The 13,526-nt window shown below is 45.2% G+C and overlaps 1 protein-coding gene across 4 annotated transcripts in view; it reads left to right on the forward strand.

Annotated features, from left to right (window-relative positions):
* The window catches only part of ZHX2 (zinc fingers and homeoboxes 2), a 65,451-nt gene that overhangs the window by 32,835 nt on the left and 19,090 nt on the right, over positions 1–13,526 (forward strand). The window contains exon 3 of one of the 4 annotated variants that reach the window (XM_042869012.1): positions 3,232–3,281. The exons of the other annotated variants lie outside the window; for them this stretch is intronic. The gene's annotated coding sequence lies outside the window, so the exon portion shown is untranslated. The remainder of the gene's footprint in view (positions 1–3,231; positions 3,282–13,526) is intronic. 4 annotated transcript variants of the gene reach the window in all.

The raw sequence follows: 13,526 nt of genomic DNA on the forward strand, positions 1-13,526 counted from the left end.
GCGACGTTATTTTAACAAATAGCTTTTTAATATTTAATTAAAACTCAGCTTTTGGCAAGCCGGAGTAAAAACTATTACAAACACTACTACAAAGGGTTAGCAGTGAAGTGTATTCAGAGCCACAGGTTTTGCTGGCTTTTTTTTCTTCCCCCCCCCCTCAGAACTGTCAGCTTCCCAAAGGAGAAAACCGAATAAATCACTGTAATTCATTAGTTGTGAGAAACGTATGCGTGTTCCCAAGACACAAAGCAAATGTAATGCAAATCTGCAGTTACACTTGACAACTGAAGGTTGTCGCTTCTTTAATGCTTAACACCAAGCTGCTCTATGAGGACGGGGTTTGGTAGCATTTCTTAAATGCCGCTTTGTTGCTGGACTTCCTCGCTCTACCGCTGCCTGCCGGATGAGCTCATGCCCATTTTGTTTGCTGCCTGTTCATCTATGCAAGGTTGGATGCTTTTCCCTCGCCAGCTTGTGGAGGAGGCTGGTGCTGGGGCCAGACTCTGGACTGGTTCCTGGTCTTTTTTTAGGTGAGCTCCTCTGCTCCCTGGTGCTGTGCAGACACAGATGAACAGAGAACTTGGTCTAAAGAGAAAAATAAATATTTAACAGCTCTCTTTGTAAATACCTTTTATTTATAGAATGGTCACAGGTTCAGTTGTGCTTGGTGAGTGGGGTTGCTTCTTATGCAGGAATGCTGCCTTCAGGGACTCGGTGGATACTTAATGTCATTTGTGGTATAATAATGAAATAAATGTGTCACCCCCGTGGGATTCCCTCCCAGCCCCTATTTTCTCTGATTAACTCCAGTATTGCACACTTTGTCTCCATTTGCATCGCATCACTTAATCTTGTAGTGAAACAGCATTTGGAAAATAACACCTTTGTTTCCTGGAGGGAAGGGAAAGCTGTTCAGTGTTTTGACATATGCAGAAGAGTCTGAAACTATAGGTAGTGCGTCGCATATCTCCATCATGCCTCTCCAGGTCCCTGGCACTGGTGCTCTCCCAGAAGGCTGGGATGAGGCTTAGCAGCACAGTACTGAGACATAAAGCTTTCCTTCCTGTTTATGCTGAAGTCATGCTATATAGCAACACTAATCTCAGTGATAATATTGTTGCTGCTGTAGTATTGCAAATAGTGCGTTAAGCAGTTCTTTAAAGCACTCTTCTGCACTCCCATATTTCTGTACGTGGGATCCCCCTGTTTAAGCCTCTCTGACAACTGGTGGCTGTCTCAAGGAGCCTGAATGTGATCCAGGGGTACAATGGGAGTTGTGATTCCATTGATGCGTCATATGGACTCTTCCTAAAAAAGCTGAAATATTATTTGCAAAGGGAAATAAAAGCTCTGCTGCAAATGTGGACTGCAGTAAGAGAGCTCAACTGCCAGATCCCTGGCACAGCCTCAACAGCTTGGCCTGCTCGTGTGGGTGAGCCACAATGCAAGGTGCTATAGGGACTTCAATTCGCAGTAAGTAATCCAGGAAAGAGGTCCAAGCTGGCACAAAGAATGCATCTCCCCAGTGCTCAGAGCCATTGCAGTGACAGGGATACCTAAAGCAAAGTGAGACCAAATGCTGTTATTGGCTTAGGATCCATGCACACACCCGGTGTCACTAGTCAGTAATATGGCCTAAACCCCATCTCAGTGATCTTTAAGGTCGCCTCCAGCCTAAGCCATTCTGTGATTCTGTAAGGGCTGTTTTTATATTAAATACAATATAAAAAGGGCAGAAACCTGAGCATTCCACAGCTCTAGGGTAATGTGTAGCGCTGCCTATCGCAGCCCTAAGTTGTGCTTGGGTCTGCTACTGCAGAAGCTGTGCTGCTTTCCTTCCTAAGAGAAGCTCCAAAAGCAATGAAGTGTACATTTTCTGTGTGTCATGGGGATGGCTGAGTATCTCCTTCCATCCACGTCTGGCTGAGTAATTGTGTCACTCAGATGAACTGCTGACTGTGACGAGAGGCTTGGGTGAGTGCTGAGGTGGTGGGGAGGCTGTGGGGCAGCCAGATGTGGTACAAAGCCACCAAATCTTGGGCGTGCAAAGGTGGAAAAGGGTCTGGAGGGCAAGGACTGAGGAGCAGATGAAGTCTCTGGGTGTGTTCAGCCCAGAGCAGAGGAGCTGATGGGAGGCCTGATGGCGGCTGCAGCTCCTCACAGGGAGCGGAGGGCAGTGCTGAGCTCTGCTCTGTGTGACAGCGACAGGGCCCAGGGAACGGCATGGAGCTGTGCAGGGGAGGGGCGGGTGGGGGTCAGGGACAGGGTCTGCACCGGGGGGCGGTGGGCATGGAACGGGCTGCCTAGGGCAGTGGGCATGGTCCCAAGGTGCAGGAGTTAAAGAAGTGTTTGGACAACACTCTTAGACGTAGGGTTTGGATATGGGGTGGTCCTGTGTGGAGACAGGAGTTGGACTCAGTTGTCCCTTTGGGTGCTCTCCAGTCAGGATGTTCTATTCTGTGTTATTGCTGGATGTCAGAGGAGGGTTAGAGATGTAAGAAGCAGGCAAGAAAAGCTGTGCATTTGAGGTAAGCATAAGGTGATGGTGATGCACATCTCCCTTCCCAGCTGATAATAGCTTCAATGAGACCAACCAGCCAAAAATAAATCCCCCAAGATGGACTCAGTGCCACTCTGCAGCAGCAGTGCAGCATGGTCAGGGATGCGGTGAGCAGTGATGGTGACTTCCATACAGCTAGGTTGCAACGGGGGCTTTGTGTGACTGGGATTTCCCTCCCGTGTGAGGTCTCTGCCAGAGCTCGTCACCTCCTCCTGAAGCTGCCGCTTTGTGCCGTGGCTGTGTTTGCAGATCCCCTTCTGCTCGGCTGCACACAGCATGCTGCACAGATTCTGGGCATCCCAGCTGCCCTCCTGTCCTGCTTGTGTGTGGTTTTATTGCTTTCTCAACCCAGTGCAAGTCTTCAGAGCCAGATAATCAAAGCCAAATCCAGTAAGTTTAGGTGGTGAAGTACACAGTACAACCGCTGTGTTCCTGTTTCTGACATCACCCTTCTGCAACACATCTCCCAATCCATGCATTCTGCTCCCATCAGATCTCTGGACAGCAGTAGAATTGAAAATGTTGCTTCTCCTGAAAGCCTCACTGTACTGCATGGTGCATCAGTAGCACTGTGCTCAGGTGTAGTGTTCTCTTTTGTGTCCACCTGAAGCACATACCTTCAGATGCAATGATGGTGACTCAGTGGGATCTAATTGTGCTTTCCTTTTCAGGTATCACGTCACATATTTGAGCAAAGGAGCCGGCTGTCCTGTTTGCCTCCGTGAGTGTGAGGGCAGTGTGGGTGGGACACCTCCACATGTCCTGGAATTGTAATGGGCACCACCACCACTTGCTCTGTGCTCTCTGTGGGGCAGAAGTACCTTCAGCTCTTTGCCTTCATTGGGCTAAAGGGACTGAACAAAACATATCTGACTGAATGAGTGGAAATTTGTTAGGTTTAACCTTCAAGCAGATTTGCCTTGCAGGCAAATCACAGACAGTAACACTTGATGCTGCTTGTTGTTCCTGAGCCACCAATTGTAAAGCATCTAGCTTATTGCTCTAAATTACTATTTTTATCATAGTATAAGTGGTTAGTAGAGCATCTTGAGGAGTCTGTGTTGACTCATGGGGGCAGCAATATTTAGCACACAATTTATTTTTTTTTTTTTCTTCTACCTTCAAAGCAGTTTGCAGCTGGTAATTCTCCTAACTCCACTTTGAGGAAGGAAACAACGTAAACTCTTTGGGCAGGGATTGCTGCTTGTTTGTTTTTGTAGTGCTCAAGCTGGAGTTGTGGAAAAACTGTTGGTCTGGGAAAACAGTCTCACTATAAAAATCCTACATGGTATCACACAGGGAAGTCTCTCTACAAGAATAGCTCAAAAATACTGGAGAAAGTATTGGGATTGGGATACTCCCAGTGCTAACAGTTAAATAGCATTCCGTCTTTCTCAAGTTTGTGAAAAGCAGTTTTATCTGTCTCGAGAGGTTTTCTTTTGTTGTTTAAAGTTCCATAAATCTACATGGGAGATCTTAAAATTGGAAGAGGACTGTGTGACTAACTGAGGCGTTTCTGAGTTAAGTTGTAACACGAAGCGTAAGAAAATAGAGGCTCTCTTGGCAGGTTGCATTAGTAGGATATATCTGAACCAGTGTGCTGCATGTCATTAAACATATGGTGAATCACATCTGACACACATGCCAAGAAGAGTCTGAGATAATGGGACCAAAATGTCATTCAGTAACAGTATTCACATAACGGAGTAATTTCCTGGAATATAATCTACAGGGATTGTGAAATTAAATTTGAAAAAAAAAAAAGCATCCTCCTTTCTATCTTGCCCTTTGCAAAGTAAAACCATCAGAAATTGTTAACTCCTTATTTGTTCTTGCTGCAATTTATTGCTTCCTAGGATCTATTTGATTAAATGCATTTGCATGTTCTTTTGTTTTGTGTGCAGTTGAGTGTACAGCAAATCCATGGCAGCACAAACAGTGATGTTCTCTGGGGATCTTATGCACCTTAAGAGAAAGTATAGTGTCATCTAATTATTGCTAACCTATCCTAAGCCTGCATTAACTAAATTTAAGAGATTACTGAGGTTGTAGTGTAGGGTTTTCTAAAAGCCAGACTCCAAATCTGCTCAGTCTGTGCCTAATCTGTGCTTCAAACCTTGACTTCTGCTCCTTGTGAACATTCTTTAACTTCATTAGTGTAAGGCAAGTGTCTAATTTACTGGGAACTCTTACAGACTGTAGTCTGTTTGCACAGTCATTATTGAATTAGATTGGAAAAGCACTGTGGAACATCAAAGCAGAATGTGTATTCGTGGTCTTTCCTTTTTCGTAGTGCTTTTGGAGGAGGATGCCTAAGGTGTCTTTTCATCTATATGTAGATACAGATCGTCATTAAAAACGGAGCAAAGTGTTTTACCATCACTGCCTTGGCCAACTGTTGAGCCTTGGAAGCAGAGGTGGGCATAGGCAGCAGTGGGGGGTGTGGAAGTTCCTGCTCTGGGTTCAGGTGCAGGGCAGGGTGTAGGAGGCTGAGGGCAAAGCCACTCCTTAGTTATTCCCCTGTTCCCTTCTGTCCTGACTTTTGTAGCCCCTTGTCTCTGTCTCTTCCTTTCTCTTCTCCTTTCCCCCGCCCAACCCTAAAAACAGCCGAGGTGTAACCCAACCCCTGCTGTTTTCATCATTACCTACAGATCACCCTATTTTCCCCACTGGAAAGCTATCATCCATGCAGTGATACACATGCACACGCACATACAGAATGGACTTTGAACCCCACAAAGATCAAATTTGTATTGAAATCATATATGTAACATCATCAAAGCTCCGGTTTAAGCACGCCAGATGGAAATGCCCTGCTGACCTACTGCCCATTAGAAAAACATATCTGCAGCTAGTTGTCAACGGGCTGCTTTTTTTCCTTTCTTTTCTTATCATTTCTCTGCTTTCTCTTCATAAGAACTTCAGTGCCACATTAAAGAGATTACAGGTGCTTTTCATCTTTACCTTTTTTTCCCCCAATTTTACTTCTTCCCAGAAAGCCTCAGGGATTTTTCTTGGTTTTTTTTGTGTTTTTTTTTTTTCATTATTATTATTCTATTTTAAAGTGACTGATTTATAGCTCTCCTAGCTCGTGAGTAAAACTGACCCTCTACTATACATCTTCAGACAGCCCTTCTTTTGAGTCACTTGAGACTGGAAGCAGAGGGCTGGGTTCAAAGGTGCTTCTTTCCTGGCACTATTTACTCTCTACAAAAGCAGTGATGGCATGTGCTGTTACTGTATAATTTGATATACATCAAGCATGTGTGCACCTGCATGTTGAAACAGGGTTGTCCAAGGAGGAAAAGCTTATATTTCACTAACACTCCGTTGATTTCTTACTTCAGAACTGGTAAAAAACTCAGATCATTTTTTCGCTTTCTTCCCATCCTAGTATGCTTTTGGTGGGTTTCTGCTATGTGTGGTTTTGGATTTGGTTTTTATGTGAGCATCAGGCAGTGCTTTGGTTCCTCTGTAACACGGGGGCTTAGATCCCATTTCAGGCTCCTGTACATGAGTTAAATGTCTAGAGGACAAGGCACAGAATGGGTGGCATTCCTGGGATGTGGACAGGGAAGGACAGTTTCTATAACCCCAAAGCTTGGGCCATGCCATTGTTCAGCTTTTGAAGCACTGAAATGTATCTTTGTGCAGTCTGCAGTGGGATATTTTTCTGTTCTTGCCATCTGATACCAACACTAAATTGTCCAAGGAAGAAACTTGAAATGCCACAGTGGCTGTCCTTCATCCGTCCTAAAGAATGAATCCAACAACACTGATTTGCCTTGGTGGAATCTATGTTGGTCCAAAAAGACTGACTTCAGCATTTAGGCTAATTTATTCTACAAAAGGAGTAAAATCTGTCCTATTCTTGTTTTGAAAGACTAAGATCTAGAACTAAAAAAGGGGATGAGAAGAACACAGAGAGCCCTTTGTGCACTGATCTTTCTAGACCTAATGTTAAGACGCTTAACTCGTTCGTGCAACAATAGTTAAGACACAAGTCCTATGGACAGAACCCTTGAACTTTTGGTTAGTGTCACCTTTCACTGTTAGGAAACAGGCGTGCTGTGCTTGAGCCTTTGCAAGTGGTAAAAGAGGCGTTTGAGCATTTAGACACTGGCTCCATTCTGCAGATTACTCAAGCAAGGGTGACCTGCTTCCTCTTGCCCATCCCCTCCTGACTCATAACGGTCTCTTTAATTTACTGATGTGAGGCCGCAGAGATACCAGAGGAATTGGATGCATAGGGTCATATTGGGCATGATTGCCTCCCAAGGCAGGAGCACCCTTTTTCCCCAGAGGCTCAGGAGCATTGCTGAAGGCCACATAGAGCAGGAGCTATGTGAGTAGTTTGCCCTGTTCCTTCTGACTAAGCTTATTCAACCCCTTCATGTTTTGGTGGGAATGAAGAAGGCAAAAGGCATCAGAAAGGAGGCAGGTCAGAGGATGGTTTGGTTGGAAGGGACTTCAATGACCACCTAGTTTCTGCAGCTGATGGCAGGGACTTTTTTCACCAGACCAGGTTGCTCAAGGCCACATCCAGCTGGTCTTGAACACTTCCAGTGATGGGGCATCCACAACTTCTGTGACCCTTCCATGAGAAAAAGAAATCATGAAAAGGAATTTTGATTGAGATAATGCTTTGAACACTCCCTGGAGATGTGGTTTCAAATCTTTGTCAGACCCAACCTTAACCACTGGACTATTGCTTCTTCTCTTCCCACCTTATTTGGATTTTGGGGTTGGGTGATTGTAGATAACAGCATCAGCTCTTGCCTTTTTTTCAGCTGTGGAACATAGTTTTTCCTGAACCTCAGAAACTGTTGTGCAACTAAACTTCCACATAAAGCCTCAGGAGAAATAAATCTAGATGACTCCAGCCTGGGTAATCCAAACACTTAGGACAGTCTCGCAGGTGATAAGATGGAGAGGGAGTATTTTTGGGAGGGAGGAAAAAGCTGGCTTGAGTGCCAGCTTTGGATCCTGAGGAGTTACATAAAGAATTTGGCTAGATAGCTGGATTGAAGAATATCCTAAGATGAGATGTGCCTGGAGGTTTCAGCTCCTGCAAATGTCTCAGGGTGCTGAATTCCTAAAGTACTCATTAAAAGGCTAGGAAGAGGGGACTGTGTCAGAGGAAGACTTGTGATTGCGAAGATAAGCTTGAAAGCATAGCACATGTTTAATGGGTGCTGAAGGCACAGCAGGTCGGTATTAGTAGTGCAACATCCAGTGGTGCCATCGGAGGGGCAGCATGGGAGCTGGGTAGTGTCCTCAGGCTGGAGACATTGCACTTTATATGGTATATGGAGACCATCTGGGAGCATGGTCCAGTTTCCTTAGTTCTGCTCCCTTTTGGTGCTTCAAAGGCAATTTTCCATGCTGTTTGGGAAACAAAATACATGGACCATGCTTTACAAAGCAAGCAAATCAACCAACCTGCAAGTGACCAAGTGGGTGTTTAGTGGTTTTAGCTGAGGTTCCTTCCCTTAATGTCTTGGTGGTGGGATTGCCAGGCTGGTCTCAACCACTAGCAATTTTTTGCATGCTCTTTCCCAGCCCTGCGTTGTTCTGCAGTGAGGTCCATGCAGAAATGCACACTTGGAGCTGATGTGTTGCCATGGCAAGAATTGCCACATTGCACCGATCTCTGAGCAGGGTTTTTGTTGGTTATTTGTTTTAAAGAGAGAAGTTTTCACAAACACCGTAAAACTGGGAGATGAACCCAATGAACGCAAGCAGATCACAAAATCAGTGCCATTAAGGATCTTTTTCTTCTCCTTCCTCCCCTGGAAGGAGCACACGTGTTCTGGCAAACAAATCCCGAACATTAGCATCTCGCTGAATGTCAGTGACTGGTTGGTTGGAGCCTATTTTCAGCACACAGGAAAGGAAGGAGGAGTGTTTGCTGAAGTCACTGGGAATGAGAGCATGTTCTGGTTGCTTTGCTGCAGACCTTTTCTGGCCATTTTCCTGCTTTTCACGCTCCGTGGCCCTGGTAGGCAGCATTGTAGATTGGTAACATACTGTGTCAGAGGAGATGTGAGTCTGAACTTCTTGCAAAACTTTGCTGTTAGCATGCATGGGCTGAGTGGAGATTATCTCAGTGCCAGCACCACGCAATAGCACTCAAGTTTGGGGTTCTTACGGAACAAACACTTCATGAGCTGTTGTCGAATGCTTTCCGTGATGGTTGTGCTCAGGGTTCTGCAGGGTTTCCATCTCCATTTGGCTGCAGAAGCAGCAAGAGCTGCCCAAATCACTTTTTTTTTTTTTTTGGAAACAGACTTAGCACTTCTGTCACACCATCCCTCTGCAGACAGGGCTGGAGCCTGCGCCCGGCATGGGGTGTGGACATGGGTTAATGCTTTCTTTCTGACTTCTCTTTGGCCTTCTTTGAAAACTTTAGCAAGAAAATAATCCGTGAGTGAGGCAAGCGAGGGAGAGCTTTGGGGATTAAAGCAAGAAGAAGAGTCGGGTTTGGAAAGAAGCTTAAATTGTACAAAAAGAGAAGAGAACTGAACTAATGAGGCTTATGGGATGATACAGACCCAAGCTCAGGCCTTGTTTTCTGATGATGCAGAGAGCAGCAGGAGTGCCTTCCAAGTTGGTACCTGGTTTTGTGCTTCTGCCTTCCTATGGCTTCTTTGCATTACGTTCTGCTATCATCTTTTTGGAAAACAGTGGTTAGATTTTCTTGCTTTTGGAGAGAATTAATCATGTGTAAGAAGCTACTCAAAAATAAATTCTTCAGATACTTTTTTTCTGGAGCAGAATTGCTCAACAGGAGATTTCTGACGTGCCAAAAGGCGACATGAAATAATCAATTGACCTTGTAAGAGGCAACTGGGACACATTCCCTCAGGGAGATGTTTTTCATGCATATAAACCAGCCTTGATTTTTTTTTTTCAACCGAGATCCCTCCTACTCACCAGAAACAGGAGAAGAAAAAACCCAGTTGAAAAAAACAAAAGGATTTAGACAAATATTCCTCAGTAAGACGTCGCTGTAATGAGCGGTTCCCCTCTTCTGCAGTTCTGAAGTATTGCTCAAGAGCCATTGTTACCATTTGTTCATCTGGACGTGCTATGAAGCAGCCCAAGGGGGATCAAGGAAGTCAGAAAGGCCAATACTTGTAATGACTCTGTGCAGAAAGCAGTGAGTATGTGGAATTAAAGCGTGTGGGAGGAGACAGGAGGAGGTAACTGTCAAGTAGGCTTCATCATGCTTAAGGTGTCCTGATGGCAAACATTTACACTGGTAAGGAAGAAAGGAATGGGAGGTTTTGCCAGTTCTTTCTTCTTGTTGTCACTGACAGTTTATTCCTTGGCAAGTAATAATCTGTCTGGGTGAAACATTGTCCCTCTGAGGTTTGGGAGTGTAAGGGGCGTTCCAGGCAGATGCCAAAGCATCTGAACTTTGGCTGTTCCAAATCAGAGTTGGGTTTGGAAATAGAGACTGGTTTGTTCTGAATCCTGTGATGTTTGAAATGAGAAATGGAAGAAACAAAGTGTGTCCTTCTCTGTGGCTCTCTCTGTGGCAGAAGTCTGTGAAGGTGTGGATAGTGCTAGTCTGATCCTATTTCCAGGTGTCTCTCTTGACTGTATTTAGTACATGATCAGATCTTCTGGAACTTCATTTCCTACCAGAAGTACTTTTCACTCCCTTCTGCTTTTTTGAAAAAGAAGCACTGTTTCTTTTGAACTGATTTTAAATAATTTGTGAGTGATCCAGCAATCATCTCTTCTTTGTATTTCACAGTGAAATGAAAACACAGAGACACTCCCATGCTGCCAAATCCCACTCCTTCCTAGCAGCATCATCTCAGACTGTGCTCGCCTTCCCCTGACCCACATTGGCATCTTTTCCTGGACCTCCCAGAACTCCTCAACCCGGGACACTTCTTGCCCTCACTGCACTCAGGGCTGTATTCTGAGCCCTGCTGCACTGGCACACACACACACACACACACGGGCTGGCAGATTTTGTGCACGTGGAGAAGTGTGACTCAGAGGAATCATGTTAGGTCAATTTATCTGCCATATTCTTGGCCTCTGGAGAACAAGAGTATACCTGGAAGTCAGAGAATCTTACTCAGGTGGTTTTGCAGCAGCAAAAGTCCTGTGAAGAAGAAATTGAGGGCAGAGCTCGGGCACTCACAGATCTATCATGTGCTGCTCATCACATTGGAGTTTGCAGAATTCATGCCCCAAAAAGCAGTGCCAGACTCTCCTCTGTCCCCGCCATTCTGCAGCACTGCCATGGGAAGCAGGAGGTAACACTGCAGTGGGGGGAGTGCTTCTGACCCGGCCATGGAAACCCAGCAGTGTGTGACAAGGGGGAAGGATTGCATTGTGCACCCAGGGCCTGGCGTGAACAAAGGTCCTTTGTGGCCCTGCCAAGTGCTTCCAACAGCAAAGCACTGCAGTGTGCAGAGGGCAGTGGCTCTGTCCTATGACAGATCAGAGCAGCAGAGGGTGCAGGGAGGAGGAAAAAGGAGCTCTATTTGGTCCCATGATCCCTGGGGCAAAATGCATTTCTTTGCTATCCTGCCTGGTAGGCACCAGGAGGGACACTGAGTACACTGCACATACCCTCTGTAATCTCAGTGCAGCACAGAGCATGGCAGGACCATTCTCCATCAGTTAGCATGGGTTTGAAAGGCTTTTAACTCTGTGCTTGGGTTTTCTTAGAAGAGTTGTATGTATAATCTGCGATTATCCTCAAGAAAATAAATGTTCGTCTTTAATACAAGGTTATTAGTTGCATATTAGCATATTAGTTGGATGACAAGTTAGAACAGTGGTACAGAACAAGAATTTCACGAATAACTTAAGATCCAAACAACTATTAATTTTAAGCTTTAGATGGAATAGACATGGGGGGCATCAGTGATGCTTCAGCTGGCTTCTGATGATAGACAGGTGGCTTTTGGTCTAGTGTTAGATACCCTAAACCCCAGTAAACTGAGGGAAAATGTTTTTGTGGCCTGCTATGAAGAGGATGCATGCAGATGTTTGCAAGAGTCTTCTATTTAGTGTCTCTTTAGTCTTTTGCTGAAGGTGTTGTAGGTCCTCTCTTTATCACACTGTCCATAGGATTATACTAAAGCAAAGTGTTTTATGTGTTATGAGTTTTGGGTGGGATAATTGAATACTGTTGAATAATGTTGAAAACAAAGTGCTGAGATAAAAATGAAAGCCAGAAAGGCGGAAATGATGTGCAGAAGTGATCTAAATGGGAATTGCAGGAGATGAAGGACAGAGGTATAATAAAACAAATTCAACAAGACAGCAGGTATGATAAAACAACTTCAGCAGACATGATGTGTGATAATGGTGATGGAAAACAGTGGCTGAGCATCTTATAGAGGGTCACGCCTTCAGTCTTTGACCTCAGAGCTGACCAAGGAACTGACTAAGGGACAATTTGATGCACACTAGGAGCACTCGGTTTGTATTAACAATAGAGGAGAAAGGCTGTCTGTGACTGAAAGGTGTCAGGGCGGGCATGGGTCAGCTTCAGGATTTTCAGGGCTTCCAGAGACAGCAAGAGAGAGCAAGTATATTGAATGAGATGTTGTCATGAGAAGGTCGTTGTCGCATGGAACAGCCCCCCTAAAATATTGGATTTTCAAGAATTTGGCCAAAAAATAAAAAGGAAGAGTGAGAGCTGTAACGTTCAAGCAAAGAAGGACCAGGAGGAACTGTTAGACTGGATAGCTGTGCGTTTCTGAAGCTGCAGAAGAGCTGCCTCTACACTTTCAGCTTGTGTAAGGACTGAGGGAGGCTTGGCACCATCAGAAGCAGAGGGCTTCTCTGCAGCCTACATGCAGAGCCGGGTGTCTCTGCTGTTGGGCCTGATGAGTGGTTTCTAAGGGAAGGCAGATAGGGCAGGCCTTTGATCTTCAGATGCTTGCTTCCTGCCATGAGCCTGCTGGGGTGTGAGAGTTGGGGTGTTTGAGACTTTGGTACTCATTCACTGGGACCTAAACTAAAAGTCCCAGCCACTTTGGCATGGGCTGTTAAATATCGTTAACTTGTGAGTCAAGAGGATGATCTGAATTTACAGAAGGATGGAGTGGTAGCCTGGAGACAGACATCTTGAGTATGATTTCCAGCCCTGCTTACTTCCCACATGATCCTGGGTAGGACATGATTTTTTGCATTGTCTCTACCCTATCACATTTGACAGCATCAAGTGATAAATTGGCTTGGCCATTTAATGAAGCCTCAGCCACAATGTCTTCATGCCTTAATTGCCCATCTGAGCCATGGGGATAATCGTGCTGCCTTAATTCACAGCCCTAGTGTGAGGATTCTGCCTCAACAGCTGTAAGGCTGACAGACGGTGGGCCGATGGATCCTCTGAACACCATAGGTCATTAACTACCCAAGACAGACTCCTGCATGAGGGGAAGGAACCTAGGAAAGCTATCTGTTTTACATAGTGGACATCGCATGATTTCTTTTTGAGAAGAAAAACCTCCAAAAGAGGAACTACATTTTATCACAGTGTGGGGTGAGTCCTCTCTTGAAACAATCAGTCCTTTAAACAGGTAGAGCGCTTGAAAATTTAAGATGGGACAGGATGAGAGTGAACCTTATGTACACCAAGATACACAGCAGGGGGCGTGGAACTAGATGGTCTTTAAGGTCACTTCCAATTTAAGCCAGTCTGTAATTGCCTTTCTCGTGGCTGGGAATGGCAGAGAGGTGAGCTGCTGACCTTACACCAGGTTATTGTCTCTATCTTGGTTTGGAGAGGGGGCACCAGCTATGGTTGGAGAGAGGTTGCATCAGATGTAAGCAATAAGTTGTATTTTGCCAGCAATACTGGGGAAAAGAAGATGTCTCAAGTGCTTCATTGGTATCACAGAAGTCTCTTAAGTAGAGATCCAGATTGGGAAGCACACCTCCGTCACCTGTCAGCAGTTTAGGGTCATCCACCTGAACTTGGCTA

The sequence above is a fragment of the Lagopus leucura genome, unplaced genomic scaffold, assembly GCF_019238085.1.
Source record: "Lagopus leucura isolate 7727_CA_CO unplaced genomic scaffold, USGS_WTPT01 Super-Scaffold_100002, whole genome shotgun sequence".
Classification (NCBI taxonomy): Eukaryota; Metazoa; Chordata; class Aves; order Galliformes; family Phasianidae; genus Lagopus; species Lagopus leucura.